The sequence below is a fragment of the Capsicum annuum genome, chromosome 7 (genome assembly GCF_002878395.1).
Source record: "Capsicum annuum cultivar UCD-10X-F1 chromosome 7, UCD10Xv1.1, whole genome shotgun sequence".
Classification (NCBI taxonomy): domain Eukaryota; kingdom Viridiplantae; phylum Streptophyta; class Magnoliopsida; order Solanales; family Solanaceae; genus Capsicum; species Capsicum annuum.
In genome coordinates this window covers 125,939,247-125,957,650 of record NC_061117.1, presented here as the reverse complement: position 1 = coordinate 125,957,650, position 18,404 = coordinate 125,939,247, and positions in this window count along the sequence as shown.

Genomic DNA, 18,404 nt, shown 5'->3' with positions numbered 1-18,404 from the left:
TAGACTCTTCTTGTAAGATTGATTTATGTCCACCTAGTGTTGAAACCATTATGTTGAATGAAAGTACATTATCTTCTAAAATTTGTGTTGATCAACTTATGTGTGAAAATTACCCACCACTTGAGGATGTGTATGATGTAATTAATTAACCTCAAGTGTGTGATGATGTTGAAAATATTGATCAAAGTGAGAATGAACCTGAGAGCTCTTCTTGGGGTAATGTTGTGTTTGAAATATCCTTGAAACTTGATATTGATCATTTAGAGAGTGAGGAACTTGCTTGTTCCAAATCTGTCTGTGAGGTAGATCACACTATTTTTATGTATAATGTCTTGTTTGAAGATGATTTAAACACTCCTAATGAACCTAGTGGTGAAAATGATGGTATAGCTTGCCTTGGAAGCTATAGCCTATATGCTAACCCACTATGGTGTGACAACATTCCTCCAAAAGAGGGAAATCTCTTCTTGGAAGATGAGAGTACTCTTAAGGATAAGGAATGTGTAGTTGCGGAAGCTACTTCTTCTTCTACTTTGTGTGATTTCATTGTTGAGAGTACTCATGGTGATTATTGGGAAACTAGTAGTGAGTACACACATGAGAGCACCTTAGTAGAAGTCGATTTGAGTGATACCTTTCTCTACTCTCTATTTTCTTTGGATGATATGTATGTTATTATAGAGAGTATGTCATTTAGTTTGGGTGTAGACCACGGGAAAGGGAAGTGTTGTCGAGACCCGTGTCTAGGGCCACTTTTCCCATTTGACCCCGGTGCTAAATTTAGAAATGGTGATGTTGGTACACCGAACTTGCTGCTTGGTCTACATGACAAGCAAAGTGTCACTCTTGATGTATCCTATAACCAAATCCTTTGTACATCTTTTATTGAGTTTTTATTATTCCTTTCAAAGGATTCTTGGTTATATTGCAAATATGTGCAACCTTGTCATGTTGAGATGATTTTTTATGCTAACCCTAACCTTCATGCCATGAGGAGTTTGTATTTGTTTGTCCTTTTTTCAGTTTTGCAAGGTTTAGATTCGAGGTCGAATCCATTTAAAGAAGGGGAGGATGATACGGGACAAATGACCATCTTATCTTTTGATGACATTTTTGGAGGCCAACACATAGAGGCTCAAGACTTGGTCACCTCGAGAATACAAGAACATGTATGGAGGACCCATTTTGAGCATAACTTAAAGCAATCTTGTGTGTGGAAGATTGCTTGGAGCATTTAAGGTTGAGGACTCACGATTTTGGACCTTAATTAAGGGCATTTTGGACATTACACATGGTGTATTTACACACCATGGCCGCCTCTCTCATTAAGGGCAAAGTGATCTTTTTATCTTTATTTGTAATATATTATAAATAGGGCCCCTTAGTCTTATTTTTACTAGATTTGGAATGATGAAGAATTAAAAAACATATTTTCTCTCTTTTGAGAGTGTAACACCCTTAGTTGTAGGGCTTGGAAAAGTCATCCTTAGCATAGGGCTTGGAAAAGCCAGTATTGATCTTTGCTTGAAAATGGTAGATCTTGAGGTGAGTTCATTCCCTTGGTGGTCACCGTAAGAGTGTGGTTTTGATTGTTACATTCATTAGGGGTTAGTGTTGAAATACACTTGGTTCTTAATCTTGTAATAATCTTGGTCTCACTATTTATCTTTATTTTCTTGCAAATCGTGTATGTGTTGTGTAGTGGACTATTTTGGGGTCTTCGTTGAATCCAAAACTTGTATTATTGTTGCTCATCTTTTTCATCATGTTTTGTAGCTGTTTTGGTGTTAAAATATAATCTTGTATCTTGTATTCTTGTTGTTGGTAGCAAATCCGAGTGTGGTCTCCATCTTGGTCCTCGAATCCTTAAGATTAGTGGACTGATTTGGTGTTTGTTTCGTGCTTCCCTTGTCTTTCCCGTATCATTAACCTTAAGAGTGAACCGCTAACCAACTGCACTAAAAGATATAGCTGGTAGAGAGAGACACAACCCACCCTTTATAGGCCCTGAACCATACGGGGCACGAACCCGACCCATACCCCCAACCAAGGCCAACCCGAGACAGGTGGCCACCCTTTGGGTTCCATCATTCCCTCTCTCTTTGGGAAAGGTTCATCCTCAAACCTACGCATGGTGTAAGCGGGATTCAAACCTGTGACCTCCGCTCTGATACCAAACCTTAAGAGTGAACCGCTAACCAACCGCACTAAAAGCTATAACTGATAGAGAGAGGCGCAACCTACCCTTTATAGGCCCTGAACCATACGGGGCATGAACTCGACCCACACCCCCAACCAAGGCCAACCCAAGATAGGTGGCCACCCTTTGGGTACCATCATTCTCCCTTTCTTTGGGACAGGTTCGTCCTCGAACCTGCGCATAGTGTAAGCGAGATTTGAACCCGTGAACTCTGCTCTGATACCAAACCTTAAGAGTGAACTGCTAACCAACTGCACTAAAAGCTATAGCTAATAGAGAGAGGGCAACCCACCCTTTATAGGCCCTGAACCATACGGGGCACGAACCCAACCCACACCCCCAACCAAGGCCAACCCGAGATAGGTGGCCACCCTTTGGGTACCATCATAAGGGCACATTCATTGTCAACTGCTTCAACATAGACATAAATTTGCTAAACTTTCCATCATCTTCTTTCTTCTTTAACCATTGTGGAAATGGGGGTGGTGGCCTTGGTGTTTCAGTTGGAGCAACTTTTACCTCCTTTCTTATGCCTTGCTCCACATCACTAACATACTTTGTCTTAGGTGGTTGTTCCACTTCCGCACTTTTATTTTTTGAATCTCTCAACTCCACAGGTACCACTGAAGATTCATCAACCATCTCCCAATCCATTTCGACCGCATCAATATGAGAGGATGCTCCCAATCTTGGACTAGATAACATCTTACCGCTCCTAGTGGTAATGGCCATACACGATCCATCAGTCCTCGGATTTTGAACTGTATCACTTGGTAAAGTCCCATTCTGTCTTTGGTTGAATGCTGCGGATAATTGGCTCATCTGCTGCTCCAGTTGTTTAATAGCAATTGAGTGCGAATTTACTAGTTAACTCATGGAAGATATGTCACTCTTCATAGTAGTCACCCCAGAATTGGTCGCCTCAACTCCCTTTAATAGTTTCTCCATCATGTCCTCCATGGACATTTTACCTGAACTGGTGGCAGCATTATCACGGCTTCTGAGAGGTACATACAGTCCACTCCTATCAATTTTATTCTTCCAATCTCCTTGATGGTTCCAACCTTGGTTTCCTTAACCACCGTCTGGAAAGCCCCCTAGTTATACAAGTAGTTAGCCTCTTCCTCGGTGTTTGATTCAGCTCCCTTACCATGGGACCCCACAACTTTTACCTTTTCTACATTTCCTAATAGCAAATGTTTCGTGAGAAAATCCATCTAGGTTTTCATGTGAGCCATATCCTGATTATGCTCCTCTTCTCTCCTATACTGCTCTGCTAATATTATACTAGACCCAGTATTGCTTGCTACCACAGAATCTCTGGTATGCCAAGCTCTACTTTTCTTAGTCATTCTTTCTAATATGTCCGAAACCTCAGTAAAGGTGAGCTCCATAAAATCTCCTCCTGCAGCATTATCCACTATTGGCTTTGTAAGGAAGTTCAAAGCTCTGTAGAATATTTCCATCAAGTGTTCATCAGTCGTCTTATGATTTGGGCATTGAGTCAACTTCTTTTTAAATCTCGCCCAAGTCTCATGTAAAGCTTCATTAGCCAATTTCCTAAAGTTGCTAATCTCATCCGTCAACTGTAATATTCTAGAGGGTGAAAAGAACCTTTCTAAGAAAGCTCCTTTCAATTGCCTCCAGTTTGTTATAGACTCAGGAGTTAGCTCATTCAACCACATAGTTGCTTTTCCAGACAGAGACAGTGAGAACAATCTCAAACAAATAGTATTTTATCCTACTCCAGGATTATCAAATGACTTACAAATACTGATGAAATTCACCAAATATAGATTTGGATCATCACCAAATAATCTACCAAAGAGTCCTTTCAGATTCAGTAGCTGGACCATAGTACTGGTGATGTTGAATTTCACCCTAGGAGCTAGTAGTGGTAGAATGATTGCCCCTGTAGATCCAGTTCCATCTAAATTGTCCTTATCATTGTCAATATCAAACTGTGCAGCTTGGCGGTCTAGTCTTTCTCTGAATGGAAAAGTTCAATTTACAGGTGCAACTACCCCTGCTGCACGTCTTCTATTAGCCGAGTCAATTAAATCATCATCTCCCAGGTCCTCTTCATCTAGATTAGGTACCCGACCTGGGTTATCTGCATTCTATAGAATTAATTGAGCATTAGCCAAAGTGGCTAATCTTTTAGCTTCCTGTTGGTTAGCCATTCTTTCAATGAGATGAGGTTCAGGATTGTAGAGTAATAATGGTTCTCCTGAACTTCTGGTTCGTGGCATAAACAACAATTAGCCTGTAACGAACAAAAATAACAAATAAACGTAAAATCAGGAAACTTGACTAATAGTCAATTAACACACATAAACCCAATAGAAAATCGTATTCCTCGGCAACGATGCCAAAATTTGATACGCCCAAATTACACCTCTCTTATGAGAAAGTAAGCGGTCATTGTCAAATATATAACCCAATTAGGTTGGAGTCGAATTCCACAGGGAATATGGTGCTAATTAAGTTGTATGCAGATTAGTTGACTTTTAATCATTCGTTTTCATAAAATAAATAGAGGGGATTTGATTCAGTTCACAAATTAATGGTTTCAGTTTAACAAGATGAAATATGTGTAGTAGTATTCAAATTCAGAGAAATAGCAAGCTAGGGTTATGTCTACCTTATAGTTTTCAATACTTTCTAACTATGTGCTTTACGAATTCATACATGCTTCGTGCTTACAGAGAAACATATTGTATTTAATAACTTAATCCTAGTGTTTCTCAACCATCAAGGACTAATTCACTTTAGTTCTCTCAAATCAAAAGCATTTACCAAAAACAATATGAAATCTCCAAGTAGTTAATCCTGCTAAGGTATTAACATATGAAATAGGGGTTGGGAATCCTATTTTCTTATCACTACTCCTTTTTTTGAACATCAACCTTTCTTTCGAACAAGTTGCGTTTTAAGGTATATCCTCTATGTTTGCAACCACGAGAATTCAAGATAAGCGAAGAGAGTATGATGTAAACAAATCAATGCATAATGAATTCAAAACCCAAAGTGATAGATTGTATACTACAAGGCTTCCATAATCCTAACTAATAAACTTAGCTACTCATGGGTAAAGTGAAAATCGCAATAGAAATATTCATCATACCAAAAACTAGAAGATCTTGGTGTGCGAATAGGGAAAACAAGAGAAAAATGTTTATCTCTCTCTCCTCAAGCTAAACCGCCTTTCTTCTCTCCCAAAAAATAATACAGAATAATGAATTATGAATTAAAATTCAGCATTAAGCCTTTTAATAATCTTTTCTCTCATAACTGCCTTCTAAGTCCCTGAACTAATTATAAATGATAAACTAGTCTTGGACATAGTTTGTAGGCGCCACATTTGATCCAGACTGCTACTCTCTGTTGTGTCATCTGTCATCCACATTCCATAGTCTCATTATGTCTTCATCTAGTTCATTAATACATGAAATCTAGCTAATCACATCGATTAGCTCAATTACATAGAAGTAGAGTAAAAATATAAGAAACTAGGCACTTTGTTCTCTAAACTTAGATAAAATATGGATAAGTTATGGTGCTTAGGTGTATAAATACACCCAATATCAGTAAGAGTCACTGGTTTGGGGCCTCTAAACATGGAAAAAATAAGACAAGCAAAGAATCAGGTAATCCAGTGCTTATATTGTCAGTCCATTGAGTATTTGCAAAATACAAGGATGTTGAACCAAATCACAAAGATATTCTTGTTCTTGTTTGATTGGATCATACGAAGCACTTAGTTCTTTCTTTAGTTTTATTTTGGTCCTCGTCTGATCTCATAGCTACTCTACTTTGTTGCAATCAACTATTCTACTTTTGTATTAGTGACAATATTTGGCTGATCGTAGGATTATGATAGAATCTCAAAGAAAACTTAAAGTTATGAAAATAAGTGAGGTTCTAATCCCTATATTAGTCCAGACTACTCCGTGGCCTGATCTCATGGGAAAATCCCCAAAGTTTCTAGAGAAAAGTCTTGTGGAGCGGCAAGAGCAACCTCTTACCTCCACACACAGATAAAGGAGATGGCCAAAAACATAAGTGAAAGAAAATTTGGGTTCCAACAGATATTCAAGGAGCTTAGTTGTAGATGAAAAATAGCTAAAACCCCAAAAGGAATTCCTTTCAATTATTTGGAAGTCTGGTTTAAAAATTTTGAGATGTTACAATGGTACTTTTGAGCAAATCAATGACCTAGGTTTCTAGGAAGAAAGATTTGGTAATAAATGCGTCTAGCTCCTAATTATTCTTCTTCAACTTTACCTTATTTTGATTGTCTGCTTTATTACGCATGTTTTTTATTCTCTTATTGATTTTTTTCCTCATAGGAAAAGAATGCGGGAGCTGAAGATCTTTTACCTTTTCCTATGGTAGAAGAGTTCTGAAAATCTTCTCCCTATTTTGAGCTACAGGTAATTAAGCCTTGCAGAATGTGTCTTATTGTATTGTGTATTGTTATGATAATCAGTACTCCTATAAAGTTCGAACACTGGATTGTATTATTTCTTGTTATTTAATAATGTCATGCACTAACAATATAAAGCATAAGCTTACAAATAAGGTGAGATAAAGTTATAAACTTAGATTATTAAATATTAATTATTCCACTAGTCTATTTGTTAAAACTGATGCACAACTTGTTTATGTTGTTCAATAGGACTTTTGTGGTACTGAAGTTGATGAGGACAACATTGATGAAATAAAGAATTATGGCGTGTTAATTCAATAATCAACAATGTTATTTCTAGTGTGTTTGCAGCCTCTTCTAGTTTGCCAATATCTTCTGATTTCAACAATACTCAAGCTGAGAGATCTGTAAGTGTCTCACATTTTAATTTACATAATTGTCTGCTTAAACTAATTCTCTATAATGCTTTTGTGATTTCCAACAGGAGCTTGGTGGTATTAATAATGATATGACAGACGTGATTTCTAATGTTGATGCAACTACGAAGTTTGTGAATGTTGATTCAACAACTTATGTTGTTGAGATATCTGTAAGATCTAGCTTTTTTGTTTTCTTTATTACCTTGTGGTTGTTTTTTCTATAAATTTTAATTCTTTCTCTGTTTTCTAGCACGATGAACAAGAAAGTACTCGTGTTTCTTCAATTAAAAGTGAAGTCACTCCACTAAAACCTAAAGGCTCTCCAATGAAAAAGCGAACGTACATTAGAAAGAAAAAAGGCAGCAACGCAACCATTAGTAATGTTGCTTGCAAGTTGAATTCCATGGAAGTTGAAGCAAAATACCCCACTCCTAAAAAACCAGTTAGACAGAAATTTCTAGGACTGTTAGCCAAATCTCCATATGTGGCAGATTTTGATTCGGGTGCTTTCCAATACATTTTTTATTAGAAGTATCCTTTCATCTGTGACATTGAAGCATTTGATAATCTGTTAAGCTTGAACATTGATTTTTGGGCGTTCATCGTGTGTGGATTGAATACGTCTAAATGGTAGGTTTACTATCTTTAAGCTTTTCATTTTGCCATTTTTGTACTTATGGTAATGTATATATTCTGATTGTATTCATTTTTTATGTATTTTAAGTGCCAAAAATATATACACTAAAGGAAAGAATGTGTTTCCCGAACGTTTAATGTTTGGATCTTGTGCTGTGAATTCGAAGGAGTGGTTTTATTCACTTGCAACCTGTGGTCGACCTTTGAATGACACGGTATTATCACTTTCTATCCTAATCTATATTTGTAATGTGCTTTTGACTTGTCCTTTGTTTTGTTCCTCTCTTTCTTCTAGTAGGTAATCTATATTTGTAATCTATATTTGCAAGACAATAACTTACTCAAGGATATTCAAGACTGCTTTCCCTAACGCTTACTCATATGCTTAAAATGATCCCACTAGTATTGCTACTTGCACTGGTAGCAGCTACTTGCTCACTTTTTGTCCTCACCACTAGTTTTGTCACTTATTATTCTCACTGTCTGTTAGTATTATATTATTGGTAGTATTAAATCAAATACATAGTAATCGTGATTTTGGACTTCACCTTATCTCCTCTCAGTTAGATTCCTTGCTACGTCTAGTATATTGTGTTATCATCATCATTAGTAGTATTATCACTAGTGGTGGACTCTATTTAATTGGCAGCAGTCATCATATTTAGTTATGTATAAGTTCTGATATCATTGGTGCAATTATTCTTGGACCTTTAATTTTGGATTAATATTTGGAGCATCAACAGTTTTTATCTCTTGTCACACTAATATAAAATAAAATATCAAATCAAATTAAATCGAGAGCAATAGGTAGTTTCTTTACTTGTGCCAAAGATCTTTGTGAAAAACTTCTATACTTGTCAAGATAGGCATAAGATTGCTATATAAACATCTTCTTCAGATCTCTCTTGTAGACCTACATTGGATTTGTATTGGTAGTTGTAAAATCTGTTCATAGTAACAGTGGTGTCTAGATTAGCTATTGTATTTCTTGAAAATTCTCTTTGTTGTGTATATACTGAAGATGATGAAAATCCGTCCTCCACCCGTTTGAACGGTTTTGTTTCAGTAGTTGATTGGCTAAATATCTAGCTGCTATTTTGTAACTTTGGTGTAAAGTTGTAGACTTTTCTATATGTTCAATTCTTGGAGTTCCATTTCCTCTTGCTTATTCTATGCTCTGGTCAGACTTTTTCTTTTAAATCGTTCAGGTGGGTAAATATATGTATAGAATTGGCTACTCCAAAATATCACGAGTAAGTTTGAGTTATATCCTAACATACCCGAGTGCTTCGCCAACTATATTCCACTATTGGTGATCATCTTACTTTGGTTACTTCTTTATGTAATGAATGTGTTGTAATGCTCTTATTCAGTGTTCTTTTTATTTTGTCGCAACGTTTGGACATAATATTCTACTACATGAGGAAGAAGGCAAAATATGAACCTAATATTATTTTGAAGTTCACTACAACTCATTTTGTATTTAGAAACAAGATTGATACTCTTTATCACGATTTTGTGGAAAATGGGAAAGATTTTTCTGCCATCCCCGAGAAACATGAGGTTGAGGAGTATATCAGAGACTTCTATTATGATGAAAACGTACCGTGGAACAAGGTTAACTATGTGTTATTTCCAGTTTATGTTCCACGGGAAAAATCTGAACTTGGACACTGGATTTTAGGAGTTTTTGACTTTACTGATTGGTGCGTATATATATATACGACTCCAACCGTACCAGGTGTAGTGATAAAGTTGTTCAAAAAGTGATGTTACCTTACCAAAATTGATACCGTATTTTCTGAAAAAGGTCAATTTCTATCTTGAGAAGGGCATTGCCAAATCTGAAAATGACACTTTGCCGATAAAAATGGTTGATGATCTGCCACAACAAACTCAATGGTATCTCATTGCATTCATTTTTTAAATATTCATTTTACTTCTTTTTTTGTTGTTTTCCATATATTCACATAATATATTTCTTTTGTATCACAGTGATTGTGGAGCATTTGTTTGTCGTTTGCTGAATATGTCATTGGCAGAGATATTCCTAAAGAAATTGTCATTGGTCATGTTCGCATGAGGTATGGAGTTTTGTTGTGGGATTATAGAAAGAGAAAACTAGAAGCTGGTATAAAAGACAACACTACAAAAAACGTTGGCAGATTATTTGGAAAGAAAAAAAGGAAGAGGACGTACCATGAGTAGTAGTTTGGTTTTGTAGTTATTGAAACTCACTGCACATGAAGGTTTTTTTAGCTATTTTTAGTTTTGTAGTTGTTGAAACTCACTGAACATGAAGGATTTTTAGCTATTTTTACGCGATTATGTAAAGTTTAAACAATCTTTTCAAATTGAATCGGCTATTTTTTATGCGATAACGTGAAATATACAATATAGAATTGCTACTGGTTCATTTGCTGGTATCTTTGTATATTTATGTTTTATTATCGAAAAATATTTTTTGCCTTTCCTTGTGGCAAGTCTTGCCCCCGAGGCAAGAGTTATTGAGTATCTTCTAAATTAGTAAACCATGTGGCAGGGCCAATTCATGCCTATGAGGTATAACTTATTCCTATAGGGGTTGTCTTATTATTAATTATGTGCGACTTCTATATGAGTATTTTGATCTTTGTAAACTTTTCAATCACATTTGTCCTCGATTAAATGACATAAAATAAGAAACAGTTTAGACCTTGTAATCCAAGGGTCATCTCTTCCTCCTCAGTAGTTGGTTCTCCACCTTTTTTTCTACTTGCAATTGAATACTCTCTCGTGCTTTTCTTTTTGTAGTTTTTAATGTTTATTGCTTTTGTTCTTGGCTTATAGTATTTTAGTTTTTGGTCTAGAAGATTGATTCTCATATGGATGTAAGATTGTAATATTCCTATAAACATATTTTGTATGGTAGAGGAAGAATGTTCTTTGTAAAAATTGTGAGTTGAACCACCTTTGATGTCTAAGTCTAGCCTCTAGGGAAAGTGTTGTAGATCATTTGTCGAATCATTGCAGAATAAGCTAGTGTCAACTCTTACCCATGAGGCATAACTTATTCTTTTGGGGTTTAAAAATATTGCCTCTTGGGCAAGACTTATAAATTATCCACTAAATCACCACACACTAATCTAGTATCAACGCTTGGCCATGGGACATAACTTGTTTGTTTATTGTATTAATTTTTTCCTCTAGGGCATGCGCTGCAGATCATCTGCCAAGTTATTACATGCTAAGTTAGTGTCAACTCTTGCCCATACGGCATAACTTGTTTCTTTGGGGCTTAAGTCTTGCCTCTAGGGCATGTGTTGTAGATCATCAACTGAATCATTCCAGAATAAGGTAGTGTCAACTTTTGCCCATGGGGCACAAAAATTATTCTGCATCTTGCCTTCAAGGAAAATTTTAAAGTGTATCCTGTAGAATTATTCACATCACATCTCTTGGGGGTGTAATCCTTCCTCGCATCCTATTAATATGATATATTTTTATACATCAATATATAAGAAAATTTAACATGCTAAGTAATTTTTATAAACAATCAATAAGAAGGAATTGAGTTAAATACTTCACCACAAGTTAAAACTTCATTTAAATAAGGAGACATTCTTGATTGAAAGTCAAAAGTACTTGTTACTAACTAAAATAGGGATAAAAAAATCTTATTATAACTGTTATTTTGACCCAAATTTAAAAAGTAAAACTAATCATGTTTTCTTATTTTTCTTTCTGTATCTTCTTGCATATGGATGAAGGATAGGAGTATAGTGACAATTTGATCTGTTATGCCCGGTCCTTTTGCATCTCGAACATCTGTAATTATTTCTTGAATATTCTGTTCTGTAAGGATATCTGGATGTTTTTCTTCTCCCAAGCAGAACCTTCTTATCTGGGGGGTTGTGATCAGATCCTTTATGCTATCAGGGATAATCCATGATGTTGTGCTTACAACTGGTAGGATTTCTCCCTGGTATATTTGTAGCTAAGACTGTCTTGAGAACCAATGAGAACAATAGCTAGACTTGTTCATATATCTACTCTCTATCGCTGTAATTACATGGGTGCATTGTATCTTATCTGTTTGATATACCAAGCATTGACAAGTCCTGCTCTTCAGGTCTACAATATATTCAACTCCTTCTTTTCTTGCAACAAATCTTGTTGCATCAATGGGGTCTACTTGTAAATAAAATAATAAATAAATGATAACTTATAGTGAAACATCTAGTATACAAGCAGAATCGGGCATACAGAGCAATCAACCATACATAGGGGGCGAATCTTGAGGTAACCAAAAAACAGCTACAATCAAGCATATAACATCAAATCACAATCTAATATTGAACTAATCAAAAATCTAATAATAAGTGACCAATAATAATAAGTGACCAATAATAAAGAGTAACAATTAAAGTTCTATTTGAAAATGTGAGAAGGGCCAATATAGGGGATAGTTAGAGTTTTGATGCTTGGCTTGGTCAGGGAAAGTGTAGGAGAAGGATCTGTCATCCAAGGAATGAGCTTTCAAAGTCAAATTTCTTGTATTATATGGAAAAGGCAGAACCTTGCTCAGGAACAACAGCGGATTCAATAGTGATGCTTCCAACATATGAGCAGGAGAATCAGCTACAAATAAACTAACATAAAGCAGATATTGCATCTAATCTAGGAGTAAAATCAACTATGATAGTGAAACATCTAGTATATGACCAAAATCAGCCATACAAAACAATCAAACATACATAGGGGACGAATCTTGAGGTGACCAAAAAACAACTACAATCAAGCATACAACATTAAATCATAAATGATCACACAGGTATGAGCAGAAGCAACAAAACACATATTTCGCGTGCGAATCTCAAGGAAATAAAAAAACTAGTAATAAATCACAAATAATAGTGAACCAGCTATGTATAATCTGCAATAAAAAATAGTAACAGTATATTTTCCTATTATCAAAATATAATTTCAATTACTTACTTTCAATTTCAAGGCGACTTGAATCTTATCAGTCACCTCCACTTCCGCCCAACGTGTGATGTCATGAAAGTTGCCTTGCGATTCCATTTTTCTTTTATAAAACCAACTTTGTAACTTATTCTGAATGTAATCGATCAGTCCCAGTATTGGCAGTTGCCTGGCTTTTCTTAGTACCGCATTCATGGACTCCACGTTGTTAGTCGTAAGTATATTGTACCTTCTGTTGGTATGAAACGAACAAGCCCATCTTTATGGTTCTTTTTCTTTTAAGTACTCCGCAGCAACTTTGTTGACTTTTTCTATCTCATCCGTAAAAGTATAAAATTTAGTTCGTTTGTATGTTGTTGCTGCGTTGTAGAAGAGTGATAGAACCACATCTGAGAAGTATCTTTTTCTTAAATTCTTCTCCATGTGATAGATGCATATCCTGTGCTGACACTCTGAATAGACATTTGCAATTGCATTTGCAATGAATGGGTGATGATCTGATAGAATAAACAATTCTTCACGTACCCCAATTGCATGTCTTAACTGATTGAAGAACCAGTTATAAGACTCATTATTTTCTAAGTCTGTAATTCCAAAAGCCAAAGGAAATATGTTGTTGTTTCCGTCCTTTGACACTGCTATCATTAGGATACCACGATATTTCGCCTTAAAAATGTTGCATCTACCATTATTATCGATCTACAGTTGGTCCATCTAATGATTGAAATGTCATACGCAAAGAATGCATATTGAAACCTGCGTTGAGCAAAAGCATATTAGTAACAATTTGCATTTTATGTTTATAATCAGAGTACAATAATTTTCTAAACTAAGTCTTACCCATGAGGCAATAGTTGCATCTATGTTAATAATCTAATCAGTACGATTAAAGAATAAACTTTTGCCTCTTGGACAAAAGTTTTCAACTTTAACAAGATAGCATTTGTACAACAATTTTCTAAACCAAGTCTTGCCCATGAGGCAAGAGTTCCATCTATGTTAATAATCTAATCAGTGCAAATAAAGGATAAACTATTGCCTCTTGGGCAAAAATTTTCAATTTCAACAATTTTCTAAACCCAAGTCTTGCCCATGAGGCAAGAGTTTCATCTATGTTAATAATCTAATCAGTGCAAATAAAGTATAAATTGTTGCCTCTTGGGCAAAAGTTGTCAATTTCAATAGTATAGCATTTGTACCCGTTCTCATCGTCCCTCTTTACGTTTGTGTACATGCCTGGGTTATTTTCTTTCATCATGTGAAGATACGATGGCAACCTATTGTAGTTCTCTTCCGCGGTTTCTCTTATCACCGTATAGGCATGTTGTATCGCTCGCCATCCTTTGTTGTAGGATATGATAAATCTGTATATCCTTCTCATTTTATCTACCACGAAGTTAGGTGTGATTACATTACTAGAGTCACGCACGAGCTCTAGTATGTAGTCATAAATGACCTTTGATGTTGCATTCTTGTGGTTGGATGTTATGAAATCAACCGAGCAACTGTGAGCCTTTTCATATGTAGTAACCTGAAAGAGCAAGGAATCAGAAATCTTCGAGGCATGAAACCGCCACACACAGTTGTCGTCCAAACATCACAGTGAATATCTTGTTGTGCTTGATAACCTTAAATTGGATGTTGTGTGTAATTGCAATGTTTGACATGTACGTCGTCATATTTTGTTTGTCAATGAAGATCGACTTGACATTTACCTCATTCAAAGAGGCATTGTGTCTCAAGAGAGTAGTCTCGACATCAAGTATCCTCTTCTTTTTTTGGTGTAACCTCTTAATCTTGGATGACTCAGCTATTTCAGCCTCCAATATTTGTTCAATAACCTATAACTCGTTATTTCTATCAGTACTTTTAATACTCATTTCGTTTTTATCCATTCCAAGTATAACCCTTGTAAAAAATGAAACAACAAAAGATTAGTAACAATTTAATTTAGAATATATATCTTCAACAAGTAAAATCATTAAAGAGTAAGGCATAGTCAACTATTGTCCATGGGGCATCTCTGTCAAAGTCTTGCCTCTAGGGCAAGAGTTATAGGTCATCTGTCAAATCATTAGAGACTATGGCAGTGTCAACTTTTGTTCATGGGGCATAACTGTCTCAGTCTTGCCTCTGGGGCAAGAGTTATAGGTCATCTGTCAAATCATTATAAACTAAGGCAGTGTCAATTATTGCCCATGGGGCATAACTTGAAATGTATGGCAAAATCTGAAGATGCTAAAATCGCACTTGAAACTACTGAATAACACATACTATAGGGGTGATTCTGAGAGAGTTGTTTACTTCAGAGATACGTTGCAAGTGATACAACATAATTTATCAACTCAATACTCTGATAGTATGGCCCTGAAAGAGAATGATGTACTGACTATTATTGAGAAGTGGAGCAATATTGAAGAGAGCATGTTACAATAAAAATTCAGGGCTTTGGATACAAGCAAGGCGATTCAAATCCCGTGTATTTTAGTACAGTTAGACTTAAACATAAGACATCTAAATGCTATGATAAATGCTTAATTGTGCTAACATCTCATTGAAAAGCTTTAGATATTAGAGAGGAAACTTTGAATACTTTACTATACATTCTTAAGCAAACACAACAGGTCAAATTGGTTTCACAGCATCAATTTGCATGTATACACATTTTCTAATCATATTAATTTAACGTTGCAGGTCAAATGCACATAATCGTGGCATCGTAAGAGGTCACTATGGACACGTCAATCAGATGGGACATAGCTTCAACACCGATACATCAGATTGTGTTGATCATGTTTATGAGGAGCAGAGCCACCATGTTCAACATTCTAGACAATCAAATCTCCATATGTATGGAAATAATTTGTACGATGATACTGACAAGAACCACGCAATACATGATGAAGAAGATGACACGCCAACTCCTAAGCAGGTTGGATTACTAAGCTTGTTCAAATACTCAATCAAGTTGGATATAGTACTACTGCTGTTGGGTTGTATTGGGGCTCTAATAAATGGAGGATTGCTTCCTTGGTATTCTTATCTTTTTGGTAATTTCGTAAATAAAATTGCTCTGGACAGAGACAAAGACCAGATGATAAAGGATGTGGGAGCGGTAATATATACTTAGACTTTTATTGTGTGCTTCTAAAGCTCTCAGTTAATAACCCCTTACCCTTCCATACCGTGAGCAGTAAAAAGAGATGAATTCATGAACTACTATCCTAAAGTAGACATAACTGCTAACAATTGATACAACCTTCAGGTATGTATGCTTATGACTGGACTATCCGCGAGTCATGATCAGAGCATACTTAGGTAATTTAGACATTTTTTATCCTCATCTTAGTCTGGATTTTAGCATTTGAAAGAGAGCAACGACAGTTGACACTTTATCATCTTATAATGCCAGAGACAACTTGTTGGAGATTGGTCGGAGAAAGATCAGCTCACAGAATAAGAACTAAGTATCTAAGAGTTGTTTTACGATAGGAGATTGGATTTTTTGACACAGAATTGAATACTGGTGAAATTATGCATGAAATTTTGAGTGATGTAGCACAAATCCAAGAAGTAATGGGAGAAAAGATACATTGGATTAAAACACAATTATATAACGAACAACACATCCACACAATTAAAACACAAACTGTCCACAACCTGTTCGACGGAATTCCTCAATGGTAAATATGTTACTACAACAACAGCATATCCCAAGTTCAGCTTACGTTTACCTCCCCAAAAATCAAATCAATATGCTAATTATATAACGAGTTAAAATTACCACAATGCATCAATAAGCTAAAATTACCACAATGAATTTTGATGATGAAATTCATACCTGAAGAAACCTTATGGCTAAAGTCGATTCTGCGAATGTTTGAAAGTCGATTCTCGAATTTGGATGAAAGAGATTTAATAGCGAGTCAATTATGGAATTTGGAAGAAACTGGTTATTCTCAAATATAAGCTGAAGTTGGAAGAAAGAGATTTAACGGCAGGAGGGTATTTTCATCCAAGAAAATATGCCTTAACAAGTTAAGGCTATTTTAACAAAGCCTTTTTATTTGGGGCTAAAATTTGAAAGTCACCCTAATTTGGGTCAATATTTGAGAATGCCCCCCCCCCCCCCCTTCCTACCCAATGGCCTCAAAGATAAAGCCAAAATATTTAAGGGCAAAATTCAGAAATAACATACTTATCCCCTTAATTATGAGTTTCATAATAACAGTTTCATAATTACATAATATAGCAAATTGTATTTTGTATTTTTGCAAACTGTTGCTACAAAAATATAAATACATATGATTTTTACTGCCCTTATGATCAATATGTATTTTGTATTTTTCCAAACTGTTGCTATAAAAATACAAATACATACAAATACATATGCTATAAAATGTAATTTGATAAAAGTGTTGTTATTTTTTGTAATTTAATACTTAAGTATGCTACTTTATGTATTTTTTTCCAATATTTAATCAAACCATGTTACACGTTAACAAAATTAAGGAGGAATAGATCAAACACTTTTTGGTACACATACAGCATGCTATATTTACGAGGAATAGCCTATTTACTTTATCAAAAAAGTATTGTACATTGTTTTTTTTAATTTATATGTATTTGAAGAAAATATTAATGTCACGTAATTGAACATAAAATATCATTATGATATTATGTTCGATTTGATTCATACTTGATTATAAACACTTTATATACCCACACACATTATACATTCTTATACAAGCACTTTATCAAAAAAGTATTGTACATTGGTTTTTTTAATTTATATATACTTGAAGAAAATATTCATGTCAGGTAATTCAACATAAAATATCATTATGATATTATGTTCGATTTGATCCAGACTTGAGTATAAATACTTTATATATACACACATTATACATTTTTATACAAGCACTTTATCAAAATTTATATATACACACATTATACATTTTTATACAAGCACTTTATCAAAAAAGTATTGTACATTGTTTTTTTTAATTTATATATACTTGAAGAAAATAGTAATTCAACATAAAATATCATTATGATATTATGTTTGATTTCATCCATACTTGAGTATAAACACTTTATATATACACACACATCATACATTTTTTATACAAGATGTGGCACTATAATGTCGTATAATATATTTTCTTTCGATAATTGTAGTGTCCGAGCCTACTTTGTCCATTAAAGCTAGAACATATGGAAAGAAATCACCTAGTAACTTGAGGCCTCATGTTGCTCAATTCACTTCAATGATCACTAGACTATAGTCTTGAATACATATTGTATAATATTGTATACTGCTCTACAAGTCGTAATATTTTAGACAATATCCCAATTTTCATAAGCTAATTGGATGGAAATATATTTACTAATTAAAGATTTGTATTGGATGGAGATAGATCTTTGTGGTCGGCTATATAACAGAAGATTTAGTGCATTGTGATGTTCCTTTTTTAAGATGAGTTATGGAGTAACCGATAAAGTTATTGTCATGCGATTAGAAGATCATTGGTTGAAGACTATCTCTCACATAAATACAAAGTAAGTCTGCACAGAATAAATCCTTGCGATCTGGCCTTTTTTCAGACCTGACCTGGGCAAAGTTTAGTGCACAGCTTTTTTAGTGCACAATACATAAACACGCCCTTTATCTTGGCTTCAGATCATATATATGACCTTCAATTTTAAGTATGCACAAGTAGATACTTAAACTTATATAAAGTCGAATAAG